The sequence below is a fragment of the Mirounga angustirostris genome, unplaced genomic scaffold (assembly GCF_029215605.1).
Source record: "Mirounga angustirostris isolate CCGP_5_RB_7025 unplaced genomic scaffold, mMirAng1.0.hap1 SCAF_13, whole genome shotgun sequence".
Classification (NCBI taxonomy): Eukaryota; Metazoa; Chordata; class Mammalia; order Carnivora; family Phocidae; genus Mirounga; species Mirounga angustirostris.
The window spans coordinates 57,044,120-57,070,260 of NW_026991721.1; the positions used below are offsets into that span (position 1 = coordinate 57,044,120).

At 41.9% G+C, this 26,141-nt stretch overlaps 1 protein-coding gene across 8 annotated transcripts in view; it reads left to right on the top strand.

The window, feature by feature from the left end:
- The first annotated feature begins 23 nt into the window (after positions 1-23).
- NUMA1 (nuclear mitotic apparatus protein 1) overlaps positions 24-26,141 on the top strand; it is a 69,709-nt gene continuing 43,591 nt past the window's right edge. For 2 of the 8 annotated variants that reach the window (XM_064576977.1, XM_064576984.1), the window contains exons 1-2: positions 82-160; positions 26,051-26,119. The gene's annotated coding sequence lies outside the window, so the exon portion shown is untranslated. The other 6 variants (XM_064576979.1, XM_064576986.1, XM_064576976.1 and 3 more) reach the window with 3 other exon arrangements.

Below are 26,141 nucleotides of genomic sequence, written 5' to 3' on the forward strand. Positions count from 1 at the left end.
GCGTGCCCTTGCGTGAGACTCCAGCCGACCGGGGCCAATCAGAGGGTGGCGCGTGGGGGCGGGGCCATAGTTTAAACTAATTGTGCGCTCACCGCGCTGGCGCGAGCCCGCACAAACACGATCCCGTGGAAGCGTGAGGCGGAGCGGGAGCGCGCGGCAGGTAACCGGCGCGGGCCCGCGGCTGGTGTTCGGTCTGGGCGCCCGCAGGGATGCCCGGGCCTAAAGGGGGTGCTGGAGAGGCGGGTGCGAGTGGAAGGCCTCCTTCATAACCTACTCTGACTGGGGAGAATCTATCGGGGGTAAGGTTTGTGAGGAGGGGGGCATGTCCGGGTGGGAGGAGGTGTCGGCGTGCCTAGGGGGAGGGTCTGTTTGGGGGCGTGTCTGTGGAATTCTGTCTGCGACCGGGTCGGTGGGGGCGGGGGGCGGCTAGTGCGTGTTCCTGAAATGCTTGTGACCCAGAGGTCCCAGGGAAGTCTCCGCCTATTATTGTTAACAATAACAGTAGTAATACTAGTAGTAGACATTTTCCGAGCACCGGCTACGTTTCAGACATTGTGCCACACCCTTTATATGGATCATTTTTTAAATATTCCTAATTGTCCTATTATCCTTTATTACAGATGGGGAAACAGAGGTATTTTATAGTGTTTACTTGGTCAGGATTACATCGCTAGTGCGTGGTTGGCGTAAATAAGGAGTGGGGGGGTAAGGGGCTGTTTGGGGGTGCGCGTTGTCTTGGACGAGTGACCTAATTTATTTTGAGCCTCATTTCCCGAACGTAAACAATGAACTTACCTGCCTTACCTACTTCTTGGGGTTATTCTGAGGGTCAGATCAGTTAAGTTGTTTCATGGAAGCATCTTGGAATGTACAAATATGCGACTGTAAGTTACTGTGTGAAGGTTGTGGGTGGGAAAGAGCGTAACTGGCTTGATGCTGCCTCCTGTGGACGTCCTCTCTTGCTTACGCCCCAGGGGAGTGCTTCTCATCTGGTATTGGAAGAGTGTCTGCATGTTTGCCCTTCTAGAACGAGACAGTGTCTTTTGTCCCCGTATCCTGATGCCTAGGCAGGTATGAGTGAAACATGTCATGGCTATTAATGCATACTTTGAAAGGAATGAGCTTTCGTGGACTGAAAGGAAATAGGAGCCTGGCTTTCCCATCTTCATTTAGTGGCTTTTGAACCTCTGTATTCTGTCTTTTTGTCTGGAATGGCACTGCATTCTAAAAATGTCATATTTACTTGCTTTAATCCGTGTTTCCCTCTCTCTGGTGTCTGTTGCCTGGTCCTGTATGTCCAAAGTTCTGGAATGTCAAGTGTGTTACTCTGTGGTGGACAGAAGCCTTGGATAAGGGAAATGGGGCTACCTTGTCGAGCTATTTACTGCTGTGAATATATGGGAACCCAGAAGGAACATTCAGACCAAGTAAGGTAGCTTTCCATCAGCAAGGATGAGTATATGTGTTCCCTCCCTCTCTGTTCCTGTATGGTTCTCCTTGTAGAGGAAGAAGCACATAATTCTCTGTAAAAGCTTCCAAAGTACTCTTTTCTTGGCCCAAGTTCAAGCAAATGGTGACTAGTTGTAATGCCTGATTCTTAATCTAATGCCAAAGCTGTATTCCCCCAAAGCTAAAAGACCTTACCTGAAAGCTCATTTAAAAAACATTTCTATTTAGAATGTTCTTTTCTTTATTTATGGAATATGGGAGTGAGAAGAATGCCTTGAACTAGTACTTGAGTTCTAGAACTGTTAGGATGGGGGGAAAGCCCTGCCACAGGTGGCTAAACAGAGCGGATTGGGGAATGTTTTGACAGCTGTGTCTAATTGATAACACCCTATGGTCAGTAAGTATGTTGGGGGTCACTTATTTCAGCCTCTTACCCAGTGTTATACTAAACATATCAAAAGGTGTTGTCCGAACTCAAAATGAGCACTTCCAACGATGAGACCACTCCCAAAGGCAGTCCATTTCAATATCAAGCAATTCTAAGTAATAATAATTATTATTGTAGTCTAACAGTATTATGTTTTGTGCTCTGTGATTAATTTCATTTTACCCTTATATGCTTGCTTTTTGTTTTTTCACCATTCTTGCATTTTATTCCTTTTGTGTTAAATAGATGAATATATCCTTCAGATGTTTTCTTCAGTGAGAGTCAGTTAGTGGTAAACACTCTGTGTGGAAACATCTTTATTTCCTCTTCAGTCTTGATAGTTTAGCTGGGTACTAAGCTTCCAGTTATTTTCTCTCAGCATTTTGAAAATGTTATTTTACTGAAATTCTGACTTTTTGTTGTTACTTTTGAGAACTGTGCTCACAATTTAACTATCATTTTATTGTAGGTAACCTGCATTTTTCTCTGGTTGTTTTAAAGATCTTACTGTTTGTGTTCTGCAGTTTCATTATATGGTGTAGATTTAATTGTATCCTATTGGGAGCTTATAGTGATTCCTCAATCTGAGATTTCATACCTTGCATAAATTTTGTAGAAAAATTTGCAGTCATTCTGTTTTTAAATAGTGCCTTTCCCAGATCCCATATTTTAACTTATGTTGGGCTTTTTTATTCTGTCCTCCACATCTCTTTTTTTTTTTTTTTTTAAGATTTTATTTATTTATTTGAGAGAGAGAGAATGAGAGGGAGGAGGGTCAGAGGGAGAAGCAGACTCCCTGCCGAGCAGGGAGCCCGATGCGGGACTCGATCCCGGGACTCAAGGATCATGACCTGAGCCGAAGGCAGTCGCTTAACCAACCGAGCCACCCAGGCGCCCCTCCACATCTCTTATCTTTCATAATTTCTGTCTCTTTCTGTGTTACCTCTGATTAATTTCTTTAAATCTATCTCCTAGCATACTAATTGACTCTTCACCTAGAACTAATTTACTTTGTGTGTGTTGTGTATGTGTGTGTGTGTGTGTGTGTATTTGTTTAAGGGTGGGAGGGGGAGAGGGAGAGGGAGACAGAGAATCTTAAGCAGGCTCCACAGCCAGTGCAGAGCCTGATGAGAGAGGGATCTCATGACCCTGAGATCAAGACCTGAGCTGAGATCAAGAGTTGGTTGCTCAACTGACTGAGCCACCGAGGTGCCCTGAGTTCTTACCTTCATTAGCTAACTTTTTCATTTTTAGAAGTACTCTTTGGTTCGTTTTTAAATCTGCCTCTTTGTTTTCTATGGTATCTTGTTTTTGTCTCATGTTTTTTTTTTCTTTTTATTAACATATAATGTATTTGTTTCAGGGGTACAGGTCTGTGATTCATCAGTCTTACACAATTCCCAGCGCTCACCATAGCACATACTCTCCCCAATGTCTATCACCCAGCCACCCCATCCCTCCCACCCCCCTCCACTCCAGCAACCCTCAGTTTGTTTCCTGAGATTAAGAGTCTCTTATGGTTTATCTCCCTCTCTGATTTCATCTTGTTTCATTTTTTCCTCCCTTCCCCCTATGATCCTTTGTCTCATGTTTTCAATTCATATAATAATTTTAAATAAACTTGTAGTCTCTATCATGTTCAATTTTCTGAAGTTTTTAGGGGTATAATCCTGCCATTTGTTTTAACTGACTCTTGCCCATGGTGAATTGTTTCCCCAAGTATGTAGTAGTTTTGGATTGTAAGTTCATATTCAAAGGAGCATCATCTGTGGTAGTCTTATGTAGCTTGGATTGAGGTCAGTTCCCTCAAGAGCAGTTTCTTTTTTTTTTTTTCCAGTGTTAAGTCAACTTTGCTTAGGCATAATTTATGTACAATAAACTCTATTTAAAGTGAAAAGTGTTTTGACAGATGTGTATACACCTATAAAAAGCTGCCACAAAGTATAGAGCAGTTCTATCATGCCCCAAAGTTTCTGCATGCTTCTTTACAGTCCATGTTTCCCTTCACCTTGGCTCAGGAACCTTTTTTTTTTTTTGAGGTTTTATTTTTTTGAGAGAGAGAGAGAGAAAGAGTAGGGGGAGGGGCAGAGGGAGACTCCCTGCTGAGCAGGGAGCCCAACATGGGGCTCATCCTGGGACTCCCTGGAAGCCGAAGGCAGTTGCTTAACCAACTGAGCCCCCAAGTGCCCTGCTCAGGAACTGTTATAGATTAATTTGCATTTCCTAGAATTTCATGTAAGTTAAATCATGTAGTGTGTATTCTTGGGCCTAGTTTCTTTCACATAGCATAATGCATGTGAGATTTATCCATTTAGTTGCATATATCAGTAATTTGTTGCTTTCTTTTGCTACGTAGTATTCTGTTGTATGGTTATATCATGTAATTTTGTTTATTATTCACTGTTGATGGACTTTTGGTTTGTTCCCAGTTTTTGGCTATTGTGAATAAAATTGGCTATGAGCATTCATGTACAAATCTTTGAGCATTTGTGTATTTTTCTTTTCAGAGTGGAATGGCTGGGTTGTATGGCAGTTGTATATTTAACTTTTTAAGAAATTACCAGTTTTCCAAAGTGGTGGTACCATTTTAGTGGTATGTGAGAGCTCCATTTGCTTCATATTCTTTTTTTTTTAAGATTGTATCTAATTATATATTTATTGAGAGAAATATATTTATATATTTATTATATATTTATTTATTGCGCATGCTCAAGTAGGGGGAGGGACAAAGAGAGAGGGAAAAAGAATCTCAGGCTGACTCTGCTGTGAGTGCAGGGCTCGATATCACCACCCTGAGATCATGACCTGAGCCGAAATCAAGAGTCAGATGCTTAACTGACTGAACCACCAGGGGCCCCTTGCTGTATATTCTTACCAATACTTGGTATTGTCGGCCTTTTAATATTAGCCATTTTCCTGGAGGTATAGTAGTATCTCATCATGGTCTTAATGTGCATTTTCCTGATGACTGATGTTGAACGTCTTTTCACATATTTATTGGCCATTCATTATATCTCCTGAAGAACTTTGTAGTTGCTTCCATTGGGCACTCAAGGCTATTCCCAACCTGGGACCAAAATGTATGCAATTCATCTCTCCTCATAGATTTCCAGGCCATAAACTTAGGTCACAAAACAACTATGGTTTTGAATTCCTAGGAGGGTTTTTCCTCCTACTTCACTGGGTGAGCAAGGTAAGCTTCCTTATTTCCCTGTGGACAGATTTTTTTTCCTGGTCTATCTTTTTATTGAATGCCTCAGCCTTTATACAAGGATCTCAGTTGCTCTTTGTGGGCTCAAAATCTGTCTCCTGGACAATGAGGAGGTTATAAATTCTTTACACGGCTAGCCCAGCTATGCTGTCAGGTCACACTGTTCCTGGGATTTCCCTTACTTTCTCATGAGCTCAGTTTATCTATGTATCAGTTAGGATCCAATCAGGAAAGTAGAAACCACACATAGCTATTTTAAGAGTGAACTCAGTAAATAGAATTAGTTTAAACCCTTGTGGGAGGGCTGAACAAGCAAAAAGGGAATCTTAAAGTACCTTTGATGTAATAACTGCATTAAACAGCTACCTCATCTAGGACTGAAAAACAAAGGGAGGAAAGGTTGGTGTTATCAGAGCCTAGAAGTCTGAAGGGTTCTGGAGGAACTACACCCTGATTCTTGGAGGAGAGGGTGTTGCCTGGTGCTGCTGGTTTCTCAGGTGCTCACAGGAAGGGCTTGGAGGAGCCAGGTTTGGTTGAGCTCTGCCCAGCTGGTGCTGGTGCCTCTGAGGGGGTGCAGTGAGGCTGATTCTGGGAGTTTAGAAAGAAGTGGGAAGGAACCCACTGCTGTTGTCAAGAAATAGCAAGCCATAGGAAGGAGGAAGTTCCATTTTCCCTTTAGCACCTCATATTGACAAGCCTAACTGGAAGCCAGCTGGCAAAGGTGAAATGGGGTTGGCGAAGTTCAAGCCCCAATGTCACAGAGCAGAGTATAACAGGGTAGGTATGGAGCTGAGAGACAATAACTTAATTGGCGTAATCTAAAAGGACGTTTATTATATTTTCCCAAGCATTTCCAGGCGTATTTAGTAGGAAGGTTTTCAGGTTATCTGATTTATCATATCAACAGTCATAGCAATAGCTAACGTTCTTTTTTTTTTTTTTTTAAAGATTTTATTTATTTATTTGACAGAGAGAGAGATAGTGAGAGCAGGAACACAAGCAGGGGGAGTGGGAGAGGGAGAAGCAGGCTTCCTACTGAGCAGTGAGCCCAATGCGGGGCTCGACCCCAGAACCCTGGGATCATGACCTGAGCCGAAGGCAGATGCTTAACAACTGAGCCACTCACGTGCCCCCCACATTCCTTTTTTTTTTAAGATTTTATTTATTTATTTTTTTTAAGATTTTATTTATTTTTGACAGAGTGTACAAGCAGGGGAAGCAGCAGGCAGAAAGGGAGAAGCAGGCTCCCCGCTCAGCATGGAGCCCTATGGCCTCCCACCATAAATTCTTAATTTCTTTATTATGCTGAAAGTCTTTCCCCATGTCCAACCAAAATCTATCTTCCTATAATTTCTACTCAGTAGTTCTGGTTTTGTCCTCTTGCAAGAGAACACAAGTTTTTCTCTTCACCTGCATGACAAGCATGCATATATTTGAAAAAAGTTTTCATGTTCTCCCTGCTAAACTTCTGTAGTTCTTCCCTCACGTTTGCCATGACATGACTTTTAGACCTTTCACCACAGTTGTTGTCATTTTTCACTGCATATACTCTGACTTTGCTCTTTAAAGGTGAGGCACAGAGTTGTCACACATACCGATCCTGCATTGATGTTTTGGGTAGCTCTGTTACATTCATGGTTCATTGAGAGCATAACAGCCTCTTCTCCACCTCCCACTATAGGCAGCCTGCTCCCTCCCCTACCCCAAAGGCAGCCTTTTTTTTTTTTTTTAAAGATTTTATTTATTTATTTGACAGACCTCGTGTGAGAGAGGGAACACAAGCAGGGGGGAGTGGGATATGGAGAAGCACGCCTCTCGCTGAGCAGGGAGCCTAATGCGGGGCTGGGGCTCCATCCCAGGGCCCTGGGATCATGACCTGAGCCGAAGGCAGACGCTTAACGACTGAGCCACCCAGGTGCCCTGAAAGGCAGCCTTTTAAATAAGAACTGCTGAACCAGGTCTCTACCATCTTGTATTAGTTTGATTTCTTTCATTGTGAATGCAAGCGTTTATATTTAATTCTATGAAATTGTACTGTGTTGATTTTGGTAACTGTTGAGATCTTTTTTGCCATAGCAAATCTAAAAACATTGTATTTTCTGTCCTTCACAGTTTATAATTCCAAAACTTGACAAGCAGGCTTTATATGTTTTCATTCTGTTTGGTAAAAGGGCTAAAAATGGTAGGTTTGAGAAGTAAGCTCTGTGTTACACCACTTTAAATCTTCAGCTGATGGAAATTTTGGGGGAATAGTTTTGATTATTCTTTCTGCTAAATTGGTGGAGGAACTATCTGGAAAGGGCAGTAACTTGGCTGTCAATGAGGGGAGGAGAGAGTCAAGGTTAAGGGTTGGCCATTGGGCAGTCAGTCACCCTAATAAGGGACCACTTGGCAGAAGTAAAACGACCTGGTGGCCGTAGAAGGGAAAGAGGGCATATTGCACAGCATGCTCCTGAGTTGAGGCCTCTGTTGACAGCTGTGTCAGCTGCCCTTTCTGTCCTATTTAAGGACTGATTTCTTTGAAGCCAGTGCAGGAAATGCCAGTGATTCAGCCTTGCAGATTTCTTCTGCCTTACTGCAGCTGAGGACTGGTTTATATGGTGAGGAGTAAAGACTGTGTATACTTCAGACATATTTATTTGATCACTTGCTGCCTTCCTGTGACTGGCCAGAGACACTTGTTTTGCAGGCTGTCAAGTTTTTGGTACCCTGTGACAAGGTGGATGCAATGTGACCCTAGCTCTTGGTCCTTTGTGTGGGTAACAACTGTATTCTGCCCTGTAAGTGGGCATTTGTCAAGTGTCTCTGACTGCTGGATGGCCTCAGTGAAGGGCGAGGTAATAGCTTTTATTACCTACTTTTCTATCCTTTCTGTGGTGTGATGGTGTGAGTGTGAAGGAAACCTCTTGTTCTCTAAGAGTTTGCCACTGTACCCCTCATGAACTGTTGCAGAGTGGACCCTGTTTGGTTGCTGACCTCCAAAGCCCAGTTTCCTTAGGTAGTGAGCAAATAAGTAATGAGTACCTGTTTTATCTCTCAAAGAGCTGAGTATGTAAAGAAGTGTGTAATACAGGATTTTCCTCCTCACCAACTGTTCAAACCTACAGATACTTTATAGGAATAATAAATATTTATACACGCTTGTATAAGTTCAAACCTATTGATACTTTACAAGAAAAATATAACAAATACACTCTTCACCTGGATTCACCAATTGTGAACATTTTGTTGCATTTGCTCTCTGTCCTTCATTTTCTGATACACTTTTGACTGTTTCATGTGAACATCATGTTACTTCATCCTAAATATTTCAGCAGTGTTTCCTAAAAACAAGACTATCCTTCCTATATAACCACAATACAGTTAGCACTCAGGAAATTTAATATTGATTCAATACATCCAATGTACAGTACTTGTTCAGACTTCTCAAATTTTCCCAGTGATGTCTTTTATAGACTTTTTTCAAATCAGCCTTCATTGAAGGATCGTGCTTACATTTAGTTGCCATGATTTTGTCATGCCCCTTGAACAATTCTCTAATCTCTTAATCTTGAATTTTTTTTTCTATCATAGTATTGACATTCTTGAAGAATTTAGTTTAGATTTTTTTTTTAAGATTTTATTTATTTATTAGAGAGAGAGAGAATGAGAGAGAGAGAGAGAGAGCATGAGTGGGGGGAGGGTCAGAGGGAGAAGCAGACTCCCCGCCGAGCAGGGAGCCCGATGTGGGACTCGATCCCGGGACTCCAGGATCATGACCTGAGCCGAAGGCAGTCGCTTAACCAACTGAGCCACCCAGGCGCCCTTAGTTTAGATTTTGCAGAATATTTTTTTTTAAGATTTTATTTATCTGAGAGAGAGAATCCAAAGCCGACTCCACACTGAGTGCAGAGCCCAAGGCTGGGCTTGATCCCCCAACTGTGAGATCATTACCTGAGCCGAAACCAAGAGTCAGATGTTTAACCAACTGAGCCACCCAGGTGTCCCCAGAATATTTCTTAATTTGGATTTGTAGGATTGTTTTCTCCTGATTAGATTCAGGTTAAACATTTTTAGCAGAACTATATAGGTTAATACAGTAGTGTGATTAGTGAAGATAGAGAACACATGGACTCAGTATTCAGTTTTGCATGACCATATATAATTTGGCACACAATTGTGTTGTCTAGTCTGTAAGCCCAATAGGAATTAAGAGAAGAGGGAACTCAGTAGGCCCTGGAATAACTAGGAAAGACTTTGGCAGGAACATGGATAAAATTTGAGCTAGTTGGAGTATGGTTAGATAAGCTATTTGGGTTTCCCATCCCACTATTAAGGTTGTGTATCATGAAAAATGAATTTCCTCTTCAGAGTTTATTTATGTATTTTTTACTTTTTATTTTTTTAAAGATCTTATTTATGGGCACCTGGGTGGCTCAGTCGTTAGGCGTCTGCCTTTGGCTCAGGTCATGGTCCCAGGGTCCTGGGATCGAGCCTCACATCGGGCTCCTTGCTTGGCGGGGAGCCTGCTTCTCCCTCTCCCACTCCCCCTGCTTGTGTTCCCTCTCTCGCTGTCTCTCTCCTTCTCTCTGTCAAATAAGTAAATAAAATCTTTAAAAAAAAGATTTTATTTATTTGAGAGAGAGAGAGAGAGCACAAGCAGAGGGAGCAGTAGAGGGAGAAGCAGGCTCCCTGCCGAGCAAGGAGCCCGATGCGGGACTCAATCACAGGACGCTGGGATCACAACCTGAGCCGAAGGCAGCCGCTTAACCAGCTGAGCCACACAGGCGCCCCTTTATGTATTTTTTAAAGATTTTACTTATTTTAGAGAGAGAGATTGAGAGTGCAAGTGGGGGGAGGGACAGAGGGAGCAAGAGAGGGAATCCCAAGCTGACTCCGTGCTGAGCATGGAGCCTGATGTGGGGCTCAGTTTCACGACCCTGAGATCATGACCTGAGCCAAAATCAAGAGTCAGATGTTTAACCGACTAAGCCACACAGGCACCCCCCTCCTCTTCAGAGTTTAGAGCTCTGTATCTTTTCTGATGTTTGTACTACTGGGAATCCTAATACTTTAGAGCTCTTGCTTTGGATTCAGAGATGATGCCCAGCATTTTGCCAGCTGCGTAACCTTGGGAAAGTTTCTTCACTTGCAAGCTAGAAAGAGTATTAATAATTATTTAAGAGGTTATTGTAATGCTGAAGGTGAAGTATTGCATAAATATTTGAATTAAAATATTTGAATGCCTTTAGGTGGGGACAACATTTTGGGTTTTACCATATGCTCCGCTGGAGAATCCATTTCTTTTACCTGCCTTACTCCTGAAGGTATTTGAATTTACCACTGCTGGATAACTGAAGGCATGGAAATGAGAGAGGCTCATGCAGAGAGAAGTGGAAAGACTGGCTTGATCAGTTCAGAGTGTACACTGGAATAGTGGGAAATAAGGTTGAATAAATGACTTAAAGGCCATATAATGGAGGATTTCGAAAATTAAGCCAGATAATTTAGGTATGATGCTTTAGGCAGAAGAAAGCCATGGAAGGTTTTTGAGTAGGAGAAACACACTTGGGAATGAAGGTGGTATGGAGCCTCCTGAGGAAGGACCTTTCCTGGTTTGGAGACCAGAATCCTAATAGGGCAGGGCCTTCCCAGTGCTGACCAAAGTGGGTGGGGGTGTGGTGTGGTATGGTTTGGCAATCTTGCCACAGGAGGCCAGAATTTCTGCCCCAGTGACTCTTCCTGCTCTGCGACTGATTCACCCCATTGACCTAGGTTGCGTGGCTTCCCTTCCAGTTGCTGTCTGATCTACGGAATGCTGGAGCTGCCCAGAATGATATGAGGCTGAGCTGACCAACAGTGGGTGGGATGGGAGAATGAACAAGCATTCCTCTCCCTTTTCCCCTTCCCTGGGTAGATGCTAATTCTAAGCCAGACTGCGAGGGATCTCTTTGTCCAGGTCTGAGGAAGCTGTCCACCAGGAAGTAAGTTCAGGATGGTTCCTGCCCTCTCTGGTTTTTCATAGATCAGCTTTTTCCTGAACAGAAGCTTTACTATTTTCTTTTTTCCTGATTCATGTTCTTCATAGTAACTTTCTTTCGGTTAACTTGAGGCACATGGGTTACTACAGGAGGCATAGTAACTTTCTTTCGGTTAACTTGAGGCACATGGGGTACTGCAGGAAGACAGGTTTAATAGATATATTCTTATTGTGTGTTTGTGTGTGTGGGGGGGTGTCCAGAGGTTTCAGTGATCCCTGATCTGAGGTAGATTATCCAGAACTTTTGTGAGCTACATACTGAACAATGGCTCATACCCATAGGGGTGATTACAGAGAGATATCCTGGTCTTAAGCCATCATTTCTCATCTACTGGGTTTCAGAACCATTGTGGTGTACTTTAGTGTCCCAAGTTATTTTCTTTCCCTTTGAAAGACAGCAGTGAGGAATACGGAAGGGGGAGGGGTATGGATTAGGATATGTTAGGTTTCTAGTCCTGACTGTTGCTAACCAGCTGTGTGACTAGAGACAAATTGCCTAACCTCAATGGACTGAGTGTTCTCATATGTAAAAATGAACAGTTTGGATTATATGAACCGGAAGATTTCTTTCAGGGTCAAAATTTATGATTATATAATGTGATTGTAAAGTAATATAATATGTGACATATATTGCACATATCTTGTCCCCTTAGTTGTAGTTGTGGGACACTTAATATTTGTAAGTTTGTCCTCAAAGTAATTGTGTTCTCAGCCTTTGTATTTATTCTGGTGATGCTGCCAATGCTCAGAATATTTTTGGCTTCTAAGCCAGTCTTTTGAATATCCTCAGAAGTAGCAAATCGTCACTCTTGCGTGGTGGATTCAGTTTTTGAAAACCGCTAAAAGATACTGGGAGCCAAAGAGTGAAGCAAGGCAGTGCATTTTTTGGTGAAGAATGACATGTAAACAGTAAGACTTAATTTATGTGTGTGTGTCTCACATGGAGTAGACTTTGAAGGCAGTTTCCAATGGAGTGTTTCATAAATGTTTTGAGTGATAGTAATATTGTTAGAATAAGTAAATAACTTTCTACAGGGTCTATTTTGACTGCAGTTTTCATTTGATTTAATAAGATTGGAGGCGCCTCGGTGGCTCAGTTGTTAAGTGTCTGCCCTCGGCTCAGGTCATGATCCCAGGTTCCTGGGATCGAGCCCCACATTGGGCTCCCTGCTCCATGGGAGGCCTGCTTCTCCCACTCCCCCTGCTTGTCCTCCCTCTCTCACTGTGTCTCTCTGTGTCAAATAAATAAAATCTTTAAAAAAAATAAGATTGGAAATGTTTAGGTATTTTTAATTAAAAAAATTTTTTTTAAATTTTTATTTATTTGACAGAGAGCGAGAGCAGGAACGCAAGCAGGCGGAGTGGGAGAGGGAGAAGCAAGCTTCCCACGGAGCAGGGAGCCCGATGATGGGCTTGATGCAGGGCTCGATCCCAGGACCCTGGGATCATGACCTGAGCCGAAGGCAGATGCTTAACAACTGAGCCACCTAGGCGCCCCTGGAAATGTTTGTTTAAAAAGGTGCCACTTCTTTATACTCACTGTGCTTATTTGCTTTCTTCTAAGCCATGGTGACTAGATAGTGTGAGAAAATTTGCCTTTCTCCTGGTAGTCCTCCCAAATCACAAATGTAATTTGAGGACCAAAAAGGATTGGAACATGCTGCTGTAGGACACTGCAGCTGAGGGGGTGTTTGCAGTCCCATCTCCAGAAGACTCAGGCACAGGTCCTTCTGGCTGCAGCACCCACTGCGCACCAGCATGCCAGAGCCCATCACATGGTGTGGCCAACGCAGACAGTTTGGTAGCTCCAGTCTTTTTGTGGGAAAAATGATATATCGAGTCACTTCATTAATTTTTTTTTTTTTTTTTGTCAGCAGTTGGGTTTGAGAAAGGGTGAGGATGGGCAGAGAGATGGGAAGAGGGAAAGCAGAGAGCCTATCTTGAATGCATTTGAAATAGGCTGATTGGTGTACCCTGGAATCTGTTCCTGGAAATGGTGGTCTTGTTGATAACTAGTCAGTAAAATAAGGTATTCGGCAGTGTGGTCAAAAGATTCTGTCGCTAAGTCACTATATGATCGTTTGCAATTCTTTCTTACTCTAGGTCTTGTTTTCCTGATTTTAATATTGAGAAAGTTCCATACTAAGAGTTCTAGATCTGAAAACAGGTAGGCCTAAGGAGATTTGAGGTGGGAAAATATCTGCTTGTAAATTCTTGACTATTAGATTAGGGGGTAGGAGTGGAATTCCTTTTTAGCCCCTAAGTTGTAGTGATTTTGCTTTCTACGTGCAGTCACGGCCGAGTGATCAAACATGAAGTAGCTGTTTAATGGGAAGCAGGCACTAGGAGCTTTCTCCTGAAAAACAATCACAGGACATGCTGGTCCTGAGAGAAGTCATTCCCTGGTAGGACCTATTGTTTGAAGGAGTTGGAGGTGAATTTCATCAAGATGGACAGTGTGGATATTGTGATTTAGGAGATTTAGAGACTTTGTTCCCTACTGTGGTTAATTTCAAGTCTTTCTTTAAAGGGATTCTCTTAATGATTGATGCAATGGGATTCATTTAGAGAAAAAGCCCCAGGTAACCACAATTAGAAGTTAAATGGCCAAGAGCAGAGCCAGTTGCTGGAGAGAAAGTGGCCTAATCAGTTGCTTTTTGACACTTAGATCCTATAGTGGCCCCAAGGAGAGAATAGGCTGCTTGGTGAGCTCACTAGGCACTAGGCTGGGAGATTTGGGCTCCAAACAGAGGAGGAGGTGACCCGTAGAATCCACACCTCTTAATCTCCCAATTCCTCTTCTTTCCCTCAGTGCCCTTTAGTTTTAATTAGGATTGTGTAAACACAGTCAGCTTGCCAGTCCCCTTAAAGTGGCAGGCCCATGACGTTTTCTGTTGGTCACTTTAAATTAGAGGGATTGTCCTCCTTTGACACTTTGGCTTCGCTGGCTGCCTCACTGAAGTAATTCATTAGATTAGGGCCAGTTGGCTGTCATTCAGTCAGGCAACATTATTTAGTACCTACTGTGTGCAAGCATTATACTGAGATGCAGCTGGTAGGTGAATGAGAGGGCTTTTGCTCTCCAGAAGCTTAGTCAAGTGAAACATATTTGTAGCTAGTATAGACCCAAAGAGGAATGGAATAAAGTGTGTAGAGGAACAAGTAATATTGGGAACACATAGAGGGGAGAACAGTTGTTTTTGAATTGGGAGAACAAGGAGAGCTTCTGAAGAGAGAAGGCATTTGAACCAGGTTATAAAAGGTGAATTAAGCGTTCAGTAGGTTTAGAAGAAAGAGCATTTTGGAGGAGGTCACAGCATGTTTGGGAAAAGCACAGAGCATGTTTTAGAAAAGTATTCCTGAGATAGAGGATATCTTAGAGGTATGAGCTGGAGATAGGCCGGAAAGGAAGTTTGATGGTTAGCTCCTAAAGAACTTTAAGTGTCATGTTAAGGGATATGGATTTTATTCTGCATGGAGTTAGCTGTTGAATTTTTTTTTAAGTTTATTTTTTTTTTTTAGTAATCTCTGCACCCAACATAGTGCTCGAACTCACAACCCAGAGATCAAGTTACAAGCTCCTCTGACTAAGCCAGCCAGACACACCCTGAATGTTTTTTTTTTTAAAGATTTATTTATGAGAGAGAAGGAGAGCGAGCACTGCAGGAGCTGGGGGAGGGGCAGAGGGACAGGGAGAAACAGATTCCCTGCTGAACAGGGAGCCCTATGCAGGGCTCCATTCCAGGACCCTGGCATCATGACCCAAGCCGAAGGCAGCCGCTCAACTGACTGAGCCACCTAGGCTCCCTGTTTTGTTTGTTTTTTTTTTTTAACTAGGCTCCAGGCCCAGCGTCCAGCCCAACGCAAGGCTTGAACTCATGACCCTGAGATCAAGACCTGAGCTGAGATCAAGAGTCAGATGCTTAACCCACTGAGCCACCCAGGCGCCTGGCCCCCTGAATGTTTTTGATGTGAGGAATAATATGATCCAACCCATGTTACTTAGGTCTTAGTCTGTTTTCTTTCCTTTTTTTTTTTTAATTTATTTATTAGAGAGAGAGCGAGTGCACACTTGCGCATAGTGGGGAGGGGCAGAAGTAGAGAGAATCTTAAACAGACTCTGCACTGAGCTTGGGCTCCTTGCATGGCTCGATCCCAGGACCCTGATCCCAAGATCAGGGCCTGATCCGAAACCAAGAGTCGGACGCTTAACCAACTGTGCCACCCAGGCGCCCCGATCTGTTTTCTTTAAGTGTAAGGTCTTAGATTTAAGGGTTGAGAAGGTGATGGTCCTGGGTCTTAGAGTATAAGGTTTGTCAGGTGTCTCAATATAACTTGATTCCTCAGATACATTTACTAAAGCATCTCCAAAAACAAGAAGGCAGGAAATGATCAGCATTGTCCCTTTAGATTGAGCTTCTCTACACCCCAAAGATGAAGGTTTTCTTAGGCGTATACCTTATGCAGTCTTCTTGCTAATGGGTTGCTTACTTCTGCTAATTCTGTATATAGTCCTATACAAATTTCTCACAAAGGGTGGACTTTTGATTATACAGTAGAAACCGAAAATGTTTTTTGACTCTGGTTGAGAAATAGTATATATTCATTGTAGGAAACAGGAAAAATACAGGAAAGGATAAAGAAGAAAACTAAATTATCCATAACCCCACTATCTGGAGAAAATCACTTATTCCCATTTTAGGATGTCTTTTCAATGTTTTGTACCTATGCATATTTCTGTTTTGCATAGTCCAAAGTCATATATTACCTATAATTTTGTATTCTCCTTCCCAGTTACCATTGTTTTCATTGTATAAATTCATATAAATTTAAAATATTGCTGAAACTATAAATATTGCTGTATATGCAGTATAATAATATATCATAGAGGATTTTTATAGTGCTTTCAGTTTTTCTATTTTAAACAGCATTGTAATGCTTTTATACAAATTATAAAAGTGATATATATAACAAATAAGTCCCCTACACTTAACCCTTTATCCTAATCCTACTCTGCAGAGATAACCATTTATTTTATTTTTATTTTTTTTAGATTTTATTTATTTGTCAGAGAGAGATAGCACAAGCACACAAGCAGGGGGAGGGACAGAGGGAGAAGCAGGCTCCTGCTGAGCAAGGAGCCCGATGTGGGACTTGATCCCAGGACTCTGGGATCATGACCTGAGCTGAAGGCAGACGCTTAACCAACTGAGCCATTCATGTGCCCCATCTAAATTTCATTTAAAATGAGCTTCACTGTCTAAAATAGCCACAGTCAGTTGGACAAACAATCTCCATTAAGAAACTGTTCTTTAGATGTTCAGTGTAAGTTATTGTTTTGTTTAGACCCAGGTAGTAAATATTTTAGGCTTTGCAGGCTGTGTAGTTGCAACTACAGTTGACCCTTGAACAACATGGGTTTGAACTGCATGGGTCCACTTATACGGGGATTTTTTTGATAAATACAGTACTGTAAATGTATTTTCTCTTATGATTTTCCTAGTAACATTTTCTTTTCTCTAGCTTTATTGTTCGGTTACGGTATTAATACATATAACTTAACAAGATAGATGTTAATCAGTTGTTTATGTTATCGATAAGGCCTCCAGTCAACGGTGGCTATTAATAGTTTTTGGGGTGTCAGAAGTTCTGCATCAATTTTCAGTTGTATAGGGTGGTGGGGGCGGCTTGGCGCCCCTAATCTTTGCATTATTCAAGGGTCTACTCTGTTCACCTCTGCAGATCATAGTTTGTTGACCTTTGGATAGTGGGAAATATATTAGAATATAGTAGTCAGAAGGCCTGTCTGTTCAAAAACTATAGCATTTTTCTCAAGCTTTTTATTTATTTATTTTAAAGATATTTTTTATTTATTAGAGAGCATGAGAGTGCGCACCAGCAGGGGTAGGGGCAGAGGGAGAAGCAGACTCCCTGCTAAGCAGACACCCTGTTGTGGGGCTCCATCCCAGGACCCCAGGGTCATGACCTGAGCTGAAGGCAGACGCTTAATTGACTGAGCCACCCAGGCACCCCCAAAGCTTTTTAAAGTATGAGAAATCCATTATATACTAATATGGAAACGTGAAATAAATTTTTAAGTGAAAAAGGCAAGTTGCAAAACAAATCATACAGTATGATTACAGGTATGTAGACCAAACACACACTCTTTGTCTCTTTATTTACATACATGCATACACACATGCATGTATATACACATCTATGTATCTGTATATACACGTGTACGTGTACGTGTGTGCATGCTTAGGAAAGGCTACAACAAACTTGTAACAGTAGTCACTCTGAGGAGGGGAGTGCCATTGGTGAATGTGGGTTAAGGTTTGGTGAATGGGGAGTTTTACATTTTGCTCTCTGTATTTCTGTATTATAATATTTCATAGTGATAATGTATTCTTTCTCCTTCCTACTTGTTTGGATAGCTGGTGGGCCTTTCTGCACTTGTCAGGGTCAGCAGTGTGACAAAGTAGGATTAATTCCACAAGCCATCTCTGCCCACATTGGTTGAGTGGGAAGCAGCTGCTGAGACCAGAACAAGGAGCACATGTATTGGGTGGGGGTGGGAGGGTGAGATGCGCAGGTGGCTGGGAGAGGGAGCCAAGATAGGCCAATTTTAATTTACCAACAGTAAGTATCACATGTCCTGTCTTGACATTCTCCAAGTTGCTTTGCCTTCCTTTATCACACTGGGCCCTGAGGAAAATTCTATGAGCTAGTAAGGTAGGGATGATAACAAGAAAGGAAGCAATCAAAACATTGGATGACTAGAAAGTGTGTATATAGAAATTTTTTTCTTTCATTTAAAAAGAAATATGCACAAAGATATGCATTATGGCATTGTTTGAAATGGTAGATTGAAAATAGCTTTGTCCATCAGTAGGAAAATACGTGAACACATTATGTTATATTCTTTATGTGGACTGTTATTATATAGCTTTTTTTTTTTTAATTATTTATTTATTTATTTGACAGAGAAAGACACAGCGAGAGAGGGAACACAAACGGGGAGTGGGAGAGGGAGAAGCAGACTCCCCGCCGAGCAGGGAGCCCAATGCGGGGGACTCGATCCCGGGACTCCAGGATCATGACCTGAGCCAAAGGCAGTCGCTTAACCAACTGAGCCACCCAGGTGCCCATTATATAGCTTTTTAAAAGTATTCGGGGCGCCTGGGTGGCTCAGTTGGTTAAGTGACTGCCTTCGGCTCAGGTCATGATCCTGGAGTCCCTGGATCGAGTCCCACATCGGGCTCCCTGCTCAGCGGGGAGTCTGCTTCTCCCTCTGACCCTCCCCCTCTCATGCTCTCTGTCTCCCATTCTCTCTCTCAGATAAATAAATAAAACCTTTAAAAAAAAAAATTTTTAAAGTATGAGTTAAAATCTTATTTACTGATACTTAGGGGGATGTTCATGATAAATTATTAAGGGAGAAAAACAAGTTGCAGAGCAATGTTGAAGTGTAAACCTAGTTTTTTAAAATGGAGAATAATAAAAAAATCCTTAAATATAAAAATATATTTGTAGCGGGGCGCCTGGGTGGCTCAGTCATTAGACGTCTGCCTTTGGCTCAGGTCATGATCCCAGGGTCCTGGGATCGAGCCCTACATCGGGCTCCCTGCTCCGCAGGAAGCCTGCTTCTCCCTCTCCCACTCCCCCTGCTTGTGTTTCCTCTTAACGCTGTCTCTCTCTGTCAAATAAAATCTTTAAAAAAATAAAAAAATATATATTTGTAGTTATGTTTTGGGGGGCATGGAAAAATCTGTTAACATATCTTATCTTGTGGGAGGGCCCAGAGGGGAACAAAAAGGGGCTGAGAGACTAGAAATTTTTTTAGTCTAACTTTATATTGCTTCATTGGTTTTAGAGAACAAGGAAAATAAACTTGGTCAAGCAAGAGGTGAAGTCTCCTCTATTTTCTCATCTTGACTGATTTTTAAGAGGTGCTTTTAATTTTTTTTAGTGAGTTAATGAAGCAGAGAATTATGAAAGTAAAAAATAGAGTTAACATGTAAATCTTCTCCTGGGTTTAGGGGGCGGTATCTGGATAGTGGAAAGAGTCCCAGGAATCAGGGAACCAGCTTTGTAGTTCTTCTCAACTTCCTGGTGTGTGAGCTTCAATCTAATAAGGTCACTTAACAACTGTTAAGCAGGGCCCCACTCTCTCCATCTCTATAATTGAAGAGCTTGTACCAGAGACTTACCTCCAAGGTCCTTTCTAGCCCTAATGCTCCAGGATCTATGATCCCACAGTTGAACTACCTTTTGAGATTAGAACATTGTATTTTATTTATTTTTAAATGCTTTGTTGCTGTTTTGTTTTGTTTTGTTTTTACATTTTAACACTGAAATTAGGATGCATTTATAATTGGTGGCATCTTTCAATTCATTGGCTATTTTTTCACACTTTTATTGTCCCTGAAATTGAGATATCTTACTATTGATAGTATAGGATAGTTGCACTTTTCAGATGCATTTTTTTTTTCATTTAATAGTAAATGAATCTTGGTCCCTTCCTGGGCTTCCCTTGCTCCTGATTCCATCAGATTGCCTCACATCACCTAGACATTATGGGTAAGGACAAGTGGGTGAATATATTATTTGTGTGTGCAAGGATTTTGTGCATCCTTACTTAATTGGTAGGTGCCCTTTATGTACCTGCTGCTTGAGAAGTAAATATATATGTAGCCCTGAGACATCCAGCTTTGCTCCTGAATTTTGATTAGTCTGTCTTAATTTTGCCTAGTGTTTGTTTGGTTTTTGAAGTGTAACATACAGGGGCGCCTGGGTGGCTCAGATGGTTAAGCCTCTGCCTTCGGCTCAGGTCACGATCCCGGGGTCCTGGGATCGAGCCCCGCATCGGGCTCCCTGCTCCGCGGGAAGCCTGCTTTTCCCCCTCCTTCCTGCTCGAGCTCTCTCTCACTATCTCTGTCTCTCTCAAATAAATAAATAAAATATTTTTTTTAAAAAAGTGTAACATACATATAGAAAAATGTGTAAAGTGATGTACCTCATGAACACACCTGTGTCATTAGTGCTATTTCAAGAAACAGAACATTACCAGCATCCCATTAGCCCTTTTGAGTCATTATCCCCCCTGCTGTTTTCTTTTTAAATACAGCTAAAGTGTACATAGGGATGGTGACTCTTCTGGTTCCTAGGTGGGTGGGTGGCTCATGGTTATCTTGGGGTGAATCTGCTGGAAAGAGCTTCAGATTTGGAGCCAGAAGATCAGAGTTGCATTGTGGTCCTCTTGTTTTATAGTTTTGTGACCTTAGGCAAAGTACTTTTCTGAACTTCATTCCTCTTTGATAAAATGAAAGCAGTGTCTACCTTGCAGAGCTGTTGTGAGGATCATGTGAAATACTTTGTAGATGGGAAACACTGTCAGTGGTAAAAAGCCATATACAAATGCTAGGTGTTTTTAGTGAGGAAGGTAGAATCCCAGGCAAGAGATGATGAGACCCTGACATGAGAGAAAATGAAGACGTTTTATCTCCAGATCCATTCTCTTAACCACCTTCCTTTTAAATTGACATCGGTGTGGTCACTGGCTTTCTGTTAAAATTTCCTCAAATAATATAAAGGTCCTAAAAGGAATCTCCAGAGCTTTGGAATTTCACTCAGAGTCTTTCCATCAATTCTCAACGTGGGTGCCCCCTGGAGCTGCGCAAGACAGAGGCTTTGGCAGAAGATTAACAAATTTCAATAGCAAATGTATACACCACCTCTTTATAGGCCTACAAAGCAAGCATGATTCTACCATAGACCCTCTTCTGATTATAGTCACACTGTCCCAAAAGTGACCCAAATCTATATCTTTAGCCCCAAATCATATTTTTCACCAGCTACTGGGTTTTTCTGATTGTATGTCCAATAGACACCTCATGTCTAAAACCAAACTTCAAACCACCTGCCATTATGGCATGATGGTTTAGGTTATGAACTTTGGAGTGAGACAGACCTGGGTTTGAATCTTAATTCTGCTACTTGTTAGCCTCATGATTTTGGACAGGTTGCTCAACGTCTTGAAACTTCTATGAAAGAGGGTATTAATAGCACTTGCCTGATAGGGTTGGTACTAGTGCTCAGTGATTGAAGTTATTACTTTTACATTCTTTTTGTTTGTTTTTGGCACACGTGATATTCATTCAAGCTAGGAAATTAGAGGTGTTTCTAGAATTTTCCTTTTCTCATTCTTCACTTACAATTGATTATCAGGGCCTGTCATAAGTAGTTCTCAAACTGTTGCTTTCTCTTTTTTAAATCACTGCTTTATTTCAGGCATATATCCCTACTTGCTTGGAACAAGTAATGGTTTTGCACTGCATTCTGCAAAGCTTAATAGAATTACAGAACAACAACAAAAAAATTAATTAAAAAGAAAAAGAATTATAGGGGTGCCTGGGTGGCTCAGTCGTTAAGCATCTGCCTTCAGCTCAGGTCATGATCCCAGGGTCCTGGGATCCAGCCCCGCATCGGGCTCCCTGCTCAGCGGGAAGCCTGCTTCCCCTCTCACACTCTCCTTGCTTGTATTCCCTCTCTTGCTGTCTTTCTGTCAAATACGTAAATCTTTTTTTAAAGAAAAGAATTACAGACTTAGGAATCAGGTGGAAGCGGGGGAGGGGGACAGGGCTCCAAACATCCTTTACTTCAAATCATCTACTTTTATCTGTATCTTGGGTTCTATATGAAGAGTGAGTCTGAAGAGGATTCACCTTTAAAATATAATTTGAAACCTTTCATTCATTTAAGAAGTATTTATCAGGCACCTTCTACGTACCAGGCATTGTGCTAATTTCTAAGAATTCAATGGTGAGCACACAATCTGTGATTTCATGGAACATATGATACTAGGAGAAAAATTAATGAAATACAAAAAGGCATAATTAGAAACAGAGCTGTGAAGGAAAGGACTCTGGTGCTATGCATAGTAGGAACTTGACCTAGTATGGAACTGGGAACTAGGTGGTTAGGGAGAGTTTACATGAGGAAGTAACATTTGTTGAGCTGAGGTATGAAGGATAAGTTAGAATTAACTAGATGAAGAGGTAAGAAAAGAAAGCTTTGGGTAGAAGGAAGAGCAAGGACAACACTAAACCACATGTGGATATAACCTCCTACTAATAACCTTTCAGTCTCTAACAGCTAGCATTTAAGATTTGTAAAGATTTACAATGACCCTCTGAGAAAGTACTGTTACTATTCACATTTTATAGAATGGGAAGCTGGGGACACAGGTTAAATAACCCGCTCAAGGTTGCACAGCTAGTAAGCTATAGAGCCAGGATTTTAATTAGGCAGTCTAACTGCAGACCCCATGCTCTTAGCCATTGTGCTGTATTGCCTTCCTCTTGTTTCTTACCATTCTAGCCTGTACGTCATACAGACTGGAACATAGGTCTGATCTATGTTCCTCCCCTTTACTCCCTCCCTTTAGAAACCTTGATTGTTTCCTATCACCTACAGGATAAAATCTGAATTCCTTAGTATGATGTAAGTGCCTCACAATTTAGTACTACTTATCCTCATCATCTGCTACACCTTCCTAAAACTGCATGCCATTGCTCAAATGTAATAAACTCTATCTTTGCATATGCTGTTCTCTTTGCCTAGAATGCTCTTTTTTACTTCTCTTTTGGTGAAACCCTACTCATCCTACTCACACTTTAAGTACTCAGCTTCAATGTTACTTCCTTGGTAAAGCTTTCCTAATCATCCATCCTGAGTTAATCAGACCCTTACATGTCCTCTAAAACAGTAAATTCTGTGTTCCTGGTCTGAAGTCTTTTCAGCAAAGCAGGAATCCTAGGTCTTTTCCTTACCACACCCCGTTCCTAAGAACTTTGGGTCTACCTCCCCGATGCCTTTCAAGTAACACCGTTCTTTGGTCCTACTGCCACTGCAGTTACCACCTCACTCTGTTCTGCCTGTGGGCTCAATGTTGTGCCAGATTCATCTTTTGAAAAAGCACAAGTAAGCCGTTCTGCTCAGGACACTGCTTTTCTGGTGTGCTTCCGACAAGTCACTGTTAGTCTCCACTAGACTTCCCAGTGTTCTCTCACCTTCCTTTTAGCACTGCCCAAGTCTGTGTTCTTTGGCCTTGTATTAAGGTGAGTTATAGGTATGTTTCTTTCTCCACAGGATTGTAAGCCTGTTTTGTTTTTTTTTTAAGTTTTTATTTATTTATTTGACAGAGAGAGTCACAGCAAGAGAGGGAACACAAGCAGGGGGAGTGGGAGAGGGAGAAGCAGGCTTCCCGCTGAGTAGGGAGCCCAATGTGGGTCTCGCCCCCAGGACCCTGAGATCATGACCTGAGCTGAAGACAGACGCTTAACGACTGAGCCACCCAGGTGCCCTGTAAGCCTGTTTAATTTAGGTTTGAGTCTCCAATATAGTATCTTCAGGTGTTTATTTCATGTTTATGGTTGAATGTCCCTGGTTAAATTTCATTAATTCCAAGTAAAGAGTAACCCATCTTATATATTTTGAAGAATCTGTATTGCAAATAGTGTTTTGGTTTTCTAAAGATTCGGTCCTAAAGGGAGGGAAATTTCAGCTTTAGGAAAATTGCCTGTGAGGAACTCTTCATACTTCTCAGTGATGCCAGATATATGGGATGTTATTTTATCTAATGCTGTTAAAGTTACTTAGCGTCTTTAAAAATGGAGAAAATGACACCTGCCTTGCCCACACCACAAATTAGTTGTAGCAAAAACCCTTTGAACAAGGAATGTGTAAGTGCTTTGTGCACAAAAAGGACTATACTGATAAGACAGGTATAGGTTGTAGTTGAGGTGTGCTGGAAAGAGCCCTGGATTTAGAAGACTTGAGTTCTGGCTCTGCAGTCCTGTAGGTTGACCTTGAAGCAGGCATTTTCTTCTAGTCTTTTAGTCTGTAAAATTGGAATGAATATGCTTGCCTCTTAGGGTTCTTCAGGAGGGATTAATTGAGATGTGAGAAGTAGCCTTCCTTAAATTCTTGAAGTCTGTTAAAATGTTAGGTTTGGGGGTACCTGGGTGGCTCAGCTGGTTAAGTGTCTGTCTGCTCAGGTCATGAACCCGGGGTCCTGGGATCAAGCCCCTCATTGGGCTCCCTGCTCGGCAGGGAGCCTGTTTCTCCCTCTCTCTCTCTCTCTGCCACTTCTCCTCCCCCCCCCCCCCAGCTTGTGCTCTCTTGCCCTCTCTCACTCATGCTCTCAAATCAAAATCTTAAAAAAAAAAAAAAAAAAAAAGGTTTGTTGTCTGTTTTTTTTTTATCATGGCCACATTAAATACATTCCCATTTATTTTATTAGTTAGCATATTAACAAATTTGGTTTTTGAGGCAGTCTAGCATCCTATTTAGAAATCCAGCCCTTATTAATATTTGTGTTTGTTCATTTCTTTCGGAAGTTAAAGGCATCACATTGTGTGTGATAGGGGAAGTGGATTTGGAACCAGAAAGACCGGGGGATTCAGTGCTGTGTAGGAGGTAGAGACAGAAGATAAAGCAGAGGGGATGGGGAGAGAGGGAGAGAGAAGAGAGAGGTGTCATCTGGGTTTTTTAGCTACTTAAAGTCTGTTTGAAACAAACCAGATCCTGGGCAGAATCCTTATTCTCTAAAGCTTATGTTCTGAAGTCACAAGTTGTCTCAAATCAGCAGACCTTGCTCAGACATACACATAAATTGTAAATTTCCATCTCGGGCAGAAGATAGCAAATCTTGGGCACCTGGGTGGCTCAGTTGGTTAAGCGACTGCCTTCAGCTCAGGTCATGATCCCAGGGTCCTGGGATCGAGTCCCACATCGGGCTCCCCCTGCTCTGCGGGGAGCCTACTTCTCCCTCTGCCTCTGCCTGCCACTCCCCTGCTTGTGCTGTCTCTCTCTCTGTCAAATAAATAAATAAAATCTTAAAAAAAAAAAAAAGATAGCAAATCTTCAGCCTAGTTGTCACAAGTGTTCTAGCATGAATGTAGGGTGGGTGACTAGAAGACCATTAAGGTCTCTTTCGACTTTGAGATTCTGTGATTTGTTGACCAGGTATAGAAAACTGCTTTTATTTAGGTGTGGGTTTTTTTTCCCATTTTTAAAAATTAGGCTTTTAAGACCAATGTAATTATAAATTGCACTCTTCTCTGTGGCTTTTATTTATGAAAGCTTGTAAATACCTTGACTGTAGTTCCAAATACCTTTCATTGTGCCCCATGCACAGTTGGTACTACCAGTTTCCAAGGACCACCTCCTGTCATCAGGATTAATGAAGCATCCACCTGTGCCTTGCTTTGGAGATGGGACCCAGTAGGGTAACAAACAAAAATGCTTGTTTCTAGGGGATTTGCTTTTTTCTTTTTTCCCCCCTGGAAAGGAAGAAGATCTAACTGGTGAAGTTTTGACCAGATTCTGAGGAGATTAGTTCTGTGGCAAAGATTTTTGTTGTTATTGTTGAGAATGGTATCCTGGAGAAAGAATCATGGGAAGTTTTGGAGGTGCTTTAGATATGATCTATCCAATGCCAATACCCTTCTTTTACTGAGACCCAAGCTAGGGCAAGTGACTTGCCTGAAGCCATAAATTTAGTAGGTGATGGATTCAGAACTTACCTTCAGGGGCTTCCAACACCAAATCTAGGGTGTTTGTTTGTTTGTTTGTTTGTTTGTTACCATTGGTGTGTGGCTGTCTCTAAGAGTAGTTGCAAATATTTACATTGAAACTGTTCCTCCTTCAGTTTCTTTTACCTTTCTCATCATCAGTTCTGTGTTTGTGCGCAAACATTGTGCTAGATATATTGCCTGTAGGGACAGATCCGTTTACTCTTCTGTGACAATGAAACAGGGTGAACAGGTTCTTAGGTGTTTTGTAGAAAGACCTTCTTGAGGGAGAACTGAATAGGGCCTCTTGGATGTTATAATGAATCCTCTCTGGGTTTTGATTTGCCCTCTGCTTTTCTCCCCAGGAAGCTGCAGGCTTACCAACACTGCCTCATTACTCAGCACTACCCTCTGGAGAGGGAGAATGAGGCCTGGTAAGTAAGCTTCCCTCCAGCC